This window comes from Trichosurus vulpecula, chromosome 3, assembly GCF_011100635.1.
Source record: "Trichosurus vulpecula isolate mTriVul1 chromosome 3, mTriVul1.pri, whole genome shotgun sequence".
In the NCBI taxonomy this organism is placed as follows: Eukaryota; Metazoa; Chordata; class Mammalia; order Diprotodontia; family Phalangeridae; genus Trichosurus; species Trichosurus vulpecula.
In genome coordinates, this window is record NC_050575.1 from 62,625,176 (window position 1) to 62,638,493 (window position 13,318).

A 13,318-nucleotide genomic window follows, 5' to 3' on the forward strand; every position below is an offset into this window, starting at 1 on the left:
ATCAGGATAACACAGGATCTGGCAGCTTCCACATTAGGGGACCGAAGGGCTTGGAATATGATATTCCGGAGGTCAATGGAGCTAGGATTAAAACCAAGAATCACCTATCCAGCAAAACTGAGTATCATGCTCAGGTAAAATATGGATTTTCATTAAAATAGAGGACTTTCAAGCTTTCTCAGTGAAAAGACCAGAGCTGAATAGAAAATTTGACTTTCAAACCCAAGAATCAAGAGAAGCACGAAAGGTAAACAAGAAAGAGAAATCATAAGGGACTTACTAAAGTTGAACTGTTTTGTTTACATTCCTACATAGAAAGATGATGTGTATGATTCATGAGACCTCAACATCATAGTAACTGAAAGGAATATGCATATATATACACATATACATATATGTGTGTGTGTACATATATGTACATATGTGTGCGTCTATGTGTATATATGTAAGTATATATATGTGTATATATATATATGTGTATATATATATATGTGTGTATATATATACTATATAAAGGGCGCAGGGTGAGTTGAATATGAAGGGGTGATATCTAAAAAAATTCAATTTAAGGGATAAGAGAGGAATATATTGAGAGAGAGGGAGAAAGGGAGAGATAGAATGGGGTAAATTATCTCGCATGAAAGTGACAAGAAAACGTGGTTCTGTAGGAAGGGAAGAGGGGGCAGGTGAGGGGTGAAGGGGAATGAGTAAATCTTGCTCTCATCAGATTTGACCTGAGGAGGGAGTGCCATACACACTCAGTTGGGTATCTTACCCCACAGGAAAGAAGGAGGAAGAAGATAAAAAAGGGGGGAGGGTAGAAATGGGGAAAAATTGTAATTCAAACTTTTGTGAAAATCAGTGCTGAAAACTAAATATGTTGAATAAATTTAAAAAAAAAACTGAAGTTGATCTATTCATAATGGTTTCACTATTTTTTCCAATTCCATTCTTCTACAGATGAATGAGACCAAACGAAAAGGATGGTGAGAATAATTCAGGGTTGGGTCTTGGGAAGGTATGATCATCCACAGGACTAGGGAGCAAAGGAACCAAGGGTAGGGGATAGACAAAAGTTGGATTAGTTCAGCAACAGGTTGAGACAAGGAAGGGAGAGAAGTGAAGTCAATGCAAAGGTGATACTCTCAGAAAGAACTGAGTGGTAGGGAAATTGGGGATAAAGATGAGGATAATGAATAGAGTTAGGAGCCCTAAGGGATAACAAATAAAAAAGTCTTGCTTTAATTATAATATATTCTTCAAAAGAAAAAGTGATCAAGGGGAATTGCTGTTCTAGACATGTATAAATGGCAAGCAAAGTGGAACTTTTCACTATTTTTTTCTTTTGGAGTACTCCTTAGCACCAAGGCAACCAAGTGTCTTTGACTGAGCCTTGCCTTTGTTTGTAGGAAGGCCCACACCCTTTTGCTAGTTAGATCATGAGAGGTGTGAAACCCTCAGGGCCATAAGGAAAGGTGTGAAGCCCTCAAGAAGTGTGAAGCTCTGGAGAGGTATGAAGCCCTCAGGCCCTGAAAAAGGGTATATATACCCTAAGGTTAGCATTTTGGGGAGGCTCACTCATTAAAGAGTATTGGTTTGGAGACTCCTGGTAGCTGTTAAGGAGCCCCTTTGAAAACCCAGATGTTGGTGCTTTTCTCTCTTGTAACTATGTATGTATAGCTTTGGTCAGATAGCTAAAAGCCTGTCTGTTGATAAGTTTTATTTTCTCTGGTTATATTTTCTGTTTGTAATTTCCATTTATATTTGCTCTGGAGTTCAGGATGTTGGCCTTTTCACCTGAACTAAGTGAATGATATATGTACGTTTGATTAAAGTGAGATTGTAAACCCCTTAAAACTGCTTTCCTTAGTAAAGCAGATCAAAGAATCTGTCCTAACAGCCCTCCTGCGTGCTGGTGTTATTGGTCTTACACAGCCACAGTAGCCATACGTAGCCTTGTCGTTACAACATGACTTAGACCATTAGGGAGAAAATGGTTGCTACCATGAAAATAATTGGAAACTTGGGATGAATTTACTGTTCTATCTTGGAATTTGGAGTAAATAAAGAGAAAAACATCTAGGATTAGTTTATTGCAGACCATAGATACAGGGAAAACATTTCAACGTACTTAGAGAAAGAAGAGTTAGAATCCTAGGAACTACATTTCTATAAGGGAGATCAGTCAAAGACTGAGAAGAAAACCTGGCCCAACAATTTCTGAAAATACAAACAAAAACAATTCCAGTGAGGAGGAAATTTGCTGTTGTTGTTGAGTTGTTTCTGTCATGTCTGACTCCAGGCCTAGCACTTTCTCCACTATGGCACCTAGTTGCCATCACCAGCAGTTAGATGGAAGCCTCAGAGAAGAAACAATATTACCTGATGGAAAACTGAGGGGTATTAATCCTCTGGTTTTTTTTCCTGCCTCTGCTATGCATTTGATGTTTAACCTCGAGCAAATCATTTTTTTTCTGAGACTCAGTTCTCTCTCCCCACCCCTAAAAAATAAGGAGGTAGGACTACTTGAACTCAAAATTCCCTCTCAGTTCTAATGGTCCAATAATAATAACACATTTGTTTTTTACTTTCCCTACATCATTTGCACTTGACAATAGATCTATAGAATAGAAAGGATATGTATCATTATTCCCATTTCACAGATGGGACAGCTGAAGTCTATGGAAGTGAAATAATAGACAGAACTAAGACAAGAAACTTTTCCTCTGACCTCTTTAGACATTTGTCTATTTCCCTTTTAAGGGCATCTCACTGCCTTTTAGAAGGAAATTTGTTGAGCTAAGCATTATTAATTTATCTTCCTTGGATGGAAGGCCAAGCTGAAAAAATAAAATGAGAGAGACAAACATGTAGAGAGAGACAGAGACAGAGAGACAGGCATAGACACAGAGACAGGTACAGAAGCAGACAAAGCCAGAGATACAGAGACAGACAGAGAGAGAGATGGACAGACACACACACACACACACACACACACACAGAGAGAGAGAGAGAGAGAGAGAGAGAGAGAGAGAGAGAGTGCGTAAGCATCAGAAGATATGGATTATAGTACCATCTTGTTCATTTAATGTCTGTATGACCTTGGATAAGATGCTTTTGTTGTTCAGAAGAAAAGATTCCAAAATCTGAAACAGTTTTAGAAAGAAATTTGTTAAGTCATTTGGTAGAGGAGAGCAAGCCAAAAAGGGAGAGGCTTTCCCTCTACTGAGGAAGATTTACGTTATATAGGATTTTGACAAAGGTTTCCCACACAGCAACTCCACAGATCCTACTTCTACAGTTAAGCAAATTTGCCAAAGAGGACAGCCTGAAAGTAAAGTAGATTGAGATAGATATGAGGAACTGTAACCCAATGCAGAAGCTTGGGGTGAAATCCTCAGGAGTTTCTGGGTGTGGTAACCCAAAACAAACCAAAAATTATTTGTGGGAGACTTGAAAATACCCAACTTTCTTTCATCACATAATATTAGATTTAAATTGTATAATAAATTCCCCCAAACACTATAATAAATAATCTTTCCTACACTTTCCTTCTTTATAAATTTCACTTCAAGTCACTTCACTTCTGAGGTTCAGTCCTTAAATTCCTGTTAAATGAAGGGTTGGATTAAATAATAATCTGTAAGATTTTTTACTCTGTATTATATGTTCACTCTGATATTCTATATTTCAAGTTCTCTTCTGACGTAGATATACTGTGGTCTATACTCTAAGTTGTCCTCTGGTTCTAAATTTCTTTTAAATTAGCAATTACATCACAGATTCCTCTTGCAATCTAAATGAGGTGAGAGAGAAGAATTAAGTTCTCCTCAAGCCATTTTCCTACCAGGGCAAGTAAATAAAACATAAAACATTTTTTTACCTGCCTCAAATTTTGTTGAAGATTAAAAGAAATTCACTTCAGGCCAAAAACTGAATTCCTAGCAAAAGTTGTACCTATTAGCAAATGGGACAATCCCCTGGTGGCAAGACGGAGGCTTTCACTAGAGTACATTTTGTCATTTAGCTCTGGGGCAGATGTGAGGTACTTTAATCAAGCAGAAATAGGATTCCATGAGGAAGCAGTGCTCTTTTTAATGTGAGCATAAAAATTGGTCATTTTCTCATGTCTCATACGTTAAAGAATGTCTTAATTAAGAAGAACCTCAGAGAGCCATATGCACAATCCCCTAATTTTACAGAGAAACACAGGGTTGGATAGTAAAAGGAATCAAGGTTCCTAGGTTTGAATTCTGACTCTGATATTACCCGTATGGCCTTAGACAAGTTATTTGACTCTGATCATTTTCTTTCACTCTTCAGTTCTTACCCTTTTTAAAATAAGGAAATCTGACTAGTTGATAACTGTGGTTCATTTCAGTTGTGACATCCATGAAAATGAGATATCGTGTTTGATGTGAGCGTGATCATGAGTACTTGTGTGACATAAACATGAATGTCAACACTCTCTTTACATGTGATTTCGGAATGACTGAATTGATGATAGACATATTATGTAGGAGTTCACTACTTTTCACACAGGAACAATCAGAAAGGAATTTATACATTTTAAACTTTCTGCTGCTTGAAATTGGAAGGAAACTTCAAGTGCCATTTATTCTATCCCACTCCAACAACCTGGGATGAATCTAAATCTCTCTAAATGGTAAAGTATCTATGCTATCCCTAAAACCATTTTTATCACCTCAGAGTCTACTTACCTTATCAGGAAGTCCTTCCTGACATCTAGCTTAAATCTCACTTGAAGTGATTCCTGAATATTTCTTCTTTTTTATCTCCAGGTAGATTATGTTTAAGAGGTAATTTTAAAATTTTAAGGATCTTCACGTGGGACCTCACAGAATCTTAGAATGTTATACCTCGGATGGCAGCTGGAAAGCAGGGACTAGCGTGAGCTCCCCGCCAAGCCCCTTCAAAACCCTATAAAAATGGCTCTGAACCAATTCTAGAACTGCAGAACCCAGAAAATAGCAGAGAGAAGCAGGGCTCCAGCCTAGGACAGCCTGGATGGTCTCTGGGTGAGGTCTATCCCTCACAGAGCTGGGAGCAGAGGGGAGCAGAGTGGAGAAGAGCCCATTGTGTGCTGCTGCTGCACAGACCAACCAGACCTGGAGCCAGGCGGAGCGTGCCCTAGCACCCTGAATCAGTGAGCTGCAGTTACCAAACTTCTCAACCCACAAACACCAAAGACAACAGAGAAGGTTAGTGGGAAAAGCTGCAGGAGGAGAAGGAGTTTGGTTCAGCTACTGCTCCGGGGCAGCGGAGGTGGGGCAGCTACAGAACTACAGCTGCAGTTGCTTCTGGCTACAGGCCCACCTGGTGGGAGGGATTGAGTGGCAGATCAGAGCAGGAGTGAAGAGCCTGCTGAAGATCTAAGTCCAGTCAGGGTTGGGGATTCTTGGGGAAGGAGGAGTGCTGGTATGGCAGAGCTGGTGCATTCCCCCAAGCTTGGAACGTAGATCTCTTAACTCTACAAGCAGTCATACCCCACTGAAAAACTCAAGGGTCAAGGTAGTTGCCTGGGAATATGGCCAGGCAGCAAAAATGCACCCAGATTCAGTCTCAGACTCTGGAATCTTTCCTTGGTAACAAAGAAGACCAAAACATACAGACAGAAGAAGTCAACAAAGTCAAAGAGCCTACAACAGAAGCCTCCAAGAAAAACATGAACTGGTCTCAGGCCATGGAAGAGCTCAAAAAGGATTTGGAAAAGCAAGTTAGAGAAGTAGAGGAAAAATTGGGAAGAGAAATGAGAATTATGCAAGAAAACCATGAAAAACAAGTCAAGGACTTGCTAAAGGAGACCCAAAAAAATACTGAAAAATATACTGAAGAAAACAACACTTTAAAAATAGACTAACTCAAATGGCAAAAGAGCTCCAAAAAGCCAATGAGGAGAAGAATGCCTTGGAAGGCAGAATTAGCTAAATGAAAAAGCAGATCCAAAAGACTACTGAAGAATATACTACATTAAAAATGAGATTAGAGCAAGTGGAAGCCAGTGACTTGATGAGAAATCAAGATATTATCAAACAGAACCAAAGGAATGAAAAAGTGGAAAACAATGTGAAGTATCTCATTGGAAAAACCACTGACCTGGAAAATAGATCCAGGAGAGATAATTTATCTTGCCCTACAAGAAAGGAAGGGAAAAGGGGATGAGAGGGGAGGGGGGTGATAGAGGGGAGGGCTGACTGGGGAACAGGGCAACCAGAATATAAGCCATCTTGGAGTGGGGGGGAGGGTAGAAATGGGGAGAAAATTTGTAATCCAAAATGTTGTGAAAATCAATGCTGAAAACCAAATATGTTAAATAAATAAATTGCATTAAAAAACAATTATTGGACTACCTGAAAGCCATGATCAAAAAAAGAGCCTAGATATCATCTTTCAAGAAATTATCAAGGAGAACTGCCCTGATATTATAGAGCCATATATCTTTATGTGTATATATATGTATATGTGAGTGTGTATGTATGTATATATGTATGTGTATATATATATATATATATATGCGCAGAGAGAGAGAGAGAGAGAGAGAGAGAGAGAGAGAGAAAGTGGACACAAGGTGAGTTGAAGATGAAGGGAAGATATCTAAAAGAAATAAAATCAAATTAAGGGATGAGAGAGGAATATATTGAGAGAGGGAGATAGGGAGAGATAGAATGGGGTAAATTATCTTGCATAAAAGTGCCAAGAAAAAGACAAAGGGGAAGGGGAGTGGAAGAAAAGGCAGGTGAGGAGGAATGAGTGAATCTTGCTCTCATCAAATTTGACTTGTGGAGAGAATACCATACATACTCATTTGGGTATCATACCCCACAGGAAAAAAGGAGGAAGAAGATAAAAAAGGGGGGATGATAGAAGGGAGGGCAGATGGGGGTGGAGGTAATCAAAAACAAACACTTTTGAAAGGGGACAGGGCCAAGGGAGAAAATTCAATAAAGGGGGTTAGGTTAGGAAGGAGCAAAATATAGTTAGTCTTTCACAACATGAGTATTGTAGAAGGGTTATACATAATGATACGCATGTGGCCTATGTTGAATTGCTTGACTTCTTAGGGAGGGTGGGTGAGAAGGGAAGAGGGGAAAGAATTTGGAACTCAAAGTTTTAAAAACAGATGTTCAAAAACAAAAAACAAAGTTTTTGCATGCAACCGGAAAATAAGATACACAGGCAATGGGGCATAGAAATTTATCTTGCCCTACAAGAAAGGAAGGGAAAAGGGGATGGGAGGGAGTGAGGTGACAGAAAGGAGGGCTGACTGGGGAACAGGACAACCAGAATATATGCCATCTTGGAGTGGGGGGGTAGAAATGGGGAGAAAATTTGTAATTCTAACTCTTGTGAAAATCAATGCTGAAAACTAAATAAAAAAATTTAAAATAAAAATAAAACAAAAAATAATGTTATACCTCAAAGGGAACCCAGAGGTCATGTAGTCCAAGTCCATTTGTGTCTGTGTTTGGGGAGGATGGATGATGTCAACTTGATCAGTATGATGTAGTTATAGAGAGATGAGACATTGTTTGGAATTTTACCTGCATTACCACATGATATTTCTTTGTGTGTGTGTGTGTGGGTGTATGTTTGTGTGAGAGAGTGAGAGAGACAGAGAGACAGAGATACAGAGACAGCGAGAGAGAGAGAGAGAAAGAGATAAAGACAGAGAGATACACAGAGACAGAGAGACACACACAAGACAGAGAGATCACTCGGTCCCTAGGTAATGGGAGGAAGTTTTAATGTACACTCTCACGCCTTCTTCCCAAGGGACAACAGTCTGGTTTCTTGTCTCTAATTGGTACTCAGTTCTCTCTGGGGAAAAAGGCCAACTTTACAATAAGGCTGCTATAACCTGTGATAGCCTGAGACATTAAATTCTATTCCAACAGTTGGAATTTAATCACTTATCTTCAATGAGCTATCAATGGACTTGTTCCAGTAGATGTCCCCCAATCCTCTCAAGGAAGTTGTCAAATAAACATTCCATACTCTGCTTATGGAGCTACAATCAATGTCTTAAGTAAGCTCCTTTTGCCTCTTACACACAAATAGAGGTAGCATAGTGCATTTAGACGAACTCTGAATCCAGCAAGAGGATCATGATTCAAATTTTGGCTCTACAATTTACTACCTGTGTGACTTTAGACCTGTCGTGCAATCCTTCTGAGTCTCAGATTCCACAACTGAAAAATGGCATTTAAATGTCACTAAATAATTGTTCTCTCTCTCTCTCTCTCTCTCTCTCTCTCTCTCTCTCTCTCTCTCTTTCTCTCTTCCTCTTTCCCTCTCTCTCCCTCCCTCCCTATCTCTTCTCTCTCACATATATTTCTCTATAGTTATTTATAAATAATACATTTAATATTTATAGATATTTGTAGATAATATAATATCTATGTATAATATCTCTATACAAAGTTGCTTCCAGCTCTGAAATTAATGAAACTCATATTTAGGTAGAGGAAGGTCTCACATACACAACTGGTTAGGGCTACAGCTAGAACCAGAACCTGATTTCTCCACTGTTAATCTGGGCTCCATTTCTACCAACCTCCTTATTTTCAATGATTCCCCCAGCCCAGCAAGATAAAGTCACTTGACCAAGGTTACATAGCAAGCTTGTGAGAGAGCCAGCACTGGAACCCAGGGTTCTTCTGACAACATTTGGCCATGATCTTCTGTTTGCTACAAATGTGCTGCTGAAGTTTAGGTAGGTAAAGGTTACAGAATTTACAGCTAATTGCAAAGCCTCTGCTTCTCAAGCTGATCTGAGAATGGAACTCACACTGAGTTCAAAGCCAGACAAGAGGCTGGCTCACAGTCAGTGGTTCCAGTGAAGGCACGTGATTGTGTTGATTATTCACCTTGGTTCCTGGAACTTGCACGCCCATCAATCAGCAGAGAAAATGTCCATCTCCTGAGGGGTCTCCTTCCTGCTGGGAATTCATTTATATTACATGAAGATTTGGCACCATGCTGGTAAAAAAGATCAACCACCCTTAGAATCCTAGGGAATGAAGAGTTAATCTCATACAATCTATTGCCTCTCCTGACCCCAAAGGCAATTATGCACTGTGTATGGGTGACTTCATTCAACAAGCATTTCCTGTGAGTCCAGGTCTATATTTGGTGTCCAGAGAACACAAGATCAAATTCAGCAACCAGGTTAAAAAATGCAATTGTACAAGTACAGGATGGTGGAGGTCTGTCTAGACAATGGTTCATATGAAAAAAATCTGAGGGTTTGGGTGACTGTCAGTAAGTCAATTAATATACCTATTATATATCAGTTATAGGAGGCAGTGAGGTAGATAGAGTGTTGGGCCTGGAGTCAAAAGACTTAAGCACAAATCTAGCCTCAGACACTTCCTAGCTGTGTGACCCTGGGCAAGTCACTTAACTACTGTTTGCCTTAATCCACTAGAGAAGGAAATAGTGAACCACTCCAGAGTCTTTGCCAAGAAAAACCAGTGGACAGTATTGGTATGCTATGTTCCACAGGGTCACAAAGGGAAATGACTGAACAACAACATGTGCCAGGCACTGCGCTAAGCAAGATGAATGAGAATCAACAGTGTGAATACAATACACAAAAGAGCAAATGTAATGCTATCATGAATAAACTGAAGCCTAGCATCCAGAAAAAGGGACTGGATAATCTTGCTGTCCTCCACCCTGGTCAGACTATGTAGGGATCATGATAGTTCCAGATGCCATATTTTAGAAAGGAGACTTACAAAGTGAAGTACTCTCAGAGAATGGTGATGGGCTGTAGTCGGGGGGTGGGGAACCTGTGGCCTCAGGACCACAAATGGACTTCTAGGTCCTTGGGTACAGTCTTTTGACTGAGTCCAAATTTTGCAAAACAAATCCTTTTATTAAAGGGATTTGTTCTGTGAAGTTTGGATTCAATCAAAGGACCACACTTGAGGACCTAGAAGCCTCAAGGCTACAGGTTCCCAATCCTTGGACTAGGATTGACTCCAGGAACTAAAGCTATTTATTCTGGAGAAGAAAAGATTAGAGGAGGCATGATAACATATCCCCAAATATTCTGAAGAGCCTTCATATGAAAGAGAGATTAGATTTGTCCTATATGGCCAATTAGATTAGATAGATGAAATGGGGAAAGGTAGGACTTGAAATCCTAGTGGTGAATACAGTAAGCAAGCATAGCTTTTAAGTGCTTACTGTGGCACTGTGCTAGGCACTGTACTGAGATTTAGGGCTACAAAGAAAGGCAAAAACATTCCTGCCCTAAAAGAGCTTACATTTTAATAGGGGAAGACAGTAACAACAACAACAAAACATGTATGTATACATATATGTATGTGTCTGTAAGTAGGTGTGTATATACATTGTATAGACAAAGAAACAAGATATCTAGAAAGTAAATGGAAGGTAATGTTGGAGACTTGCCCAGGATACTAAAGGAGTGCTGGATGTGGAATCATAGAAAATGTGTTTGAAATTGGATTCCGCCAATTACTACTTATTTGACCTGAGGTTAACTGGAAGGAATTTTAGAGGTTATCTAGTCCAACCTCCTCATTTTAAGAATGAGCAAATTGAACTTCTGACAAGATAAGTAATTTGCCCATGGTCAAATAACTAGTATCAATTTTGAGCTTTGAATCCAGGACTCTCATGTCATCAAATCCAATTTTTCCCCCCATGACACAGGGTTCCCTCTAATACATATATTGTTATCCTCATTTTATAGATAAGGAAATTGAGACTCAGAGAAATTAAAAGACTTCCTTAAAGTTGTAGAGTTACTAAGTCAAAGAAGTAGGGCTTGAACTTAGGTCCTTTGAAGCCAATGCCCTTTCTGATGTACTGTGAGACTACCCTCTGAGTCACACTTGCTTCAGTTATATTTACTCCAGTTATAAGTACTGCATACTTACCTCTGAACAAAATGTGAACAAACTCCCTAATACTAATTTGCCCTTCCATACCTCTTTGTTCACATTTCATTGAAATCATAAAACTTGAGAGTTGGAATTCAATATTATTTCACAGATATCCATTAGGGAAAGCTCATGAAGGAAATGGCATTGGAGCTTGGTGTGGAGGGAAGAAAAGAATGCCTGTAGTAGAGACATGGGCAAAATACATTCCAGGTGTGGTAATCGATGACCATTGTCCATGAAGTTGGAAGAGAGAGGAGATAACAAGGTAGGACATTACAAATAATCTACTTTAAATAGCACGTAGAGTGTGAGGAGAGAAATGTGACATAAGGTGAGAACATAAGCAGGAGCACCTAGGTAGCAGAATGGGTAGAGCAGTGGTTCTGGAGTCAGGAGAACCTGAGTTCAAACCTGGCCTCAGACACTTACTAGCTGTGTGACCCTGCCCAAGTCAATGAATCCTGACTGCCTCGAAGGGAAAAAAGATAACCCTAATAGAAGATAAACTTCTTGAGGGCAGGCATTTTTGAATTTTTGTTTGTATCTCTAGTGCACAAGACAGTGCCTAGCATACAGCAGGCAATCGGTAAATGCTAGTTGCTTGCTTGCGACTGGTGGTGATGCTCTCAAAAGAGATAGGGAAATTTTGAAGGAAAACGTTTTGAACTTGTTGATTTTGAGATACTGCTAAAATATTCGGGAATAAATTGTAAATGTAGTAGTGAAGAGGTCAGTGATGGATATATGAATCTGGATTAATCTTTATAGAGGTACTACTTGAAGGTATGGAAAAGATCATCAAAGAAGATATAGTAGTGAAAGAGAAAAAGATAGTTAACAGCAGGACCTTGAGAATATTCACTAATTGGGGAAAAGAGGATAAGTAGGAACCACTGAAAGAAATCTAGGAGAAGTTAGATGGGTAGGAAAAGAACCTGGAGAGATTAGTGCCGCCAAAATCAAGAGATGACAGTATCCTGAAGAAAAGAATATTCATCAGTGTCAAATGCTATAAAAAGTTCAGAAAAGGATGAGAACTGATTAAAGGATATCTGATTTTGCAATTAAAAAGTCACAGTTGATACCAGAGCAATTTCTCTGGGAGGGATGCAGGCTGTACTACAAGAGGTCAAATAGTGAGTGGGTCATCAAGTCCTGGAGGCAGTGAATATTTTAGCAGTAAATTTTAGCAGTAAAGGGGTGGGGAAAAACTACAGCTTGAGAGGACATCAGGGTCAAGGGAAGGAAATTTAAAAATCTTTTACTTATTTTACAGGGGGAAAACTGAGGCCCAGAGAGCAGGCATCCAATGTCACAAAGCTACTCAGTGGCACAGCCATTACTCAAAACTAAGGGCAAATCCAGTGATCTTTGCACAGCCATTACTCAAAACTAAGGGCAAATCCAGTGATCTTTTTTATTATCACCTCCTTCATTCAACAAAAAAGACATGGGTGAAATTGGAACAGGGTTCAGCATTCTTCTTTTAATTAGTGAAATGAAAAATAAGCAAAGTAAGAATTCTGGTCATAACCTGGTTTTAGGCTGATCATTGATAGAATCCTGAGTATAACCACACACAAAAATCTATAATGGCCATGACAATGGGCCTCTGTTTTTTTTCTTAGAGTGGCCTCCATGGATAGTTATGATAACGGCTATTAGCTAACTCTGAGCATTATAGAAATGTAGATTCAGTTCTGTACAATAGTTCTGTACAATAATTTTCATCTCCTGCTAACAATCACTAGATTTTCACTGTACTTGCCAGGAGATAAAAAAAAAGTACAGAATATTCACTCCCTATGGCAAAACTTTGCAACTGCTACTTTTTAATGGAAATACAAGTTTTCTAGGGTTCTTCTAACAAAAAACACAATGGTCTTCTTGATAGTGGCTGTCCCTGATTATTGGATGTGGCTATAAAATGAAATATTTTTTAAATACATGTGTGTGTACAAATGGATATGAAAATGAAAACTAACTCCATAAAATTACCATATTTAAATAACATTTGTCTATCATCTACTGTATACCCAAGATGGTAGGCTATGTTCTGGGAGAGATAAAAATTTGAAGTAACTTGTTTGGGATAATTCCTTAATCAATCTGATGAGTTTACAGAGAACCATATCATGAGATTGCTATAAGATAATTGATTTTAAACTACAAAGGACTTCAGGGGTCTTCTGTTGGAAGTCTCTCCATTTTACAAATTAGTAAATTGAGTCTCAGAAAATGCTAAGGGAGTTGTCTAAAGCACTGGTATCAAAACATCCCCTTAGCCTGCATATTGACTTAGAAAACCACATATTGATGTTATCTACATTCTATTTTATTTTTCTGTATTTTTTTATTTCCTAGTTACATTTTAATCT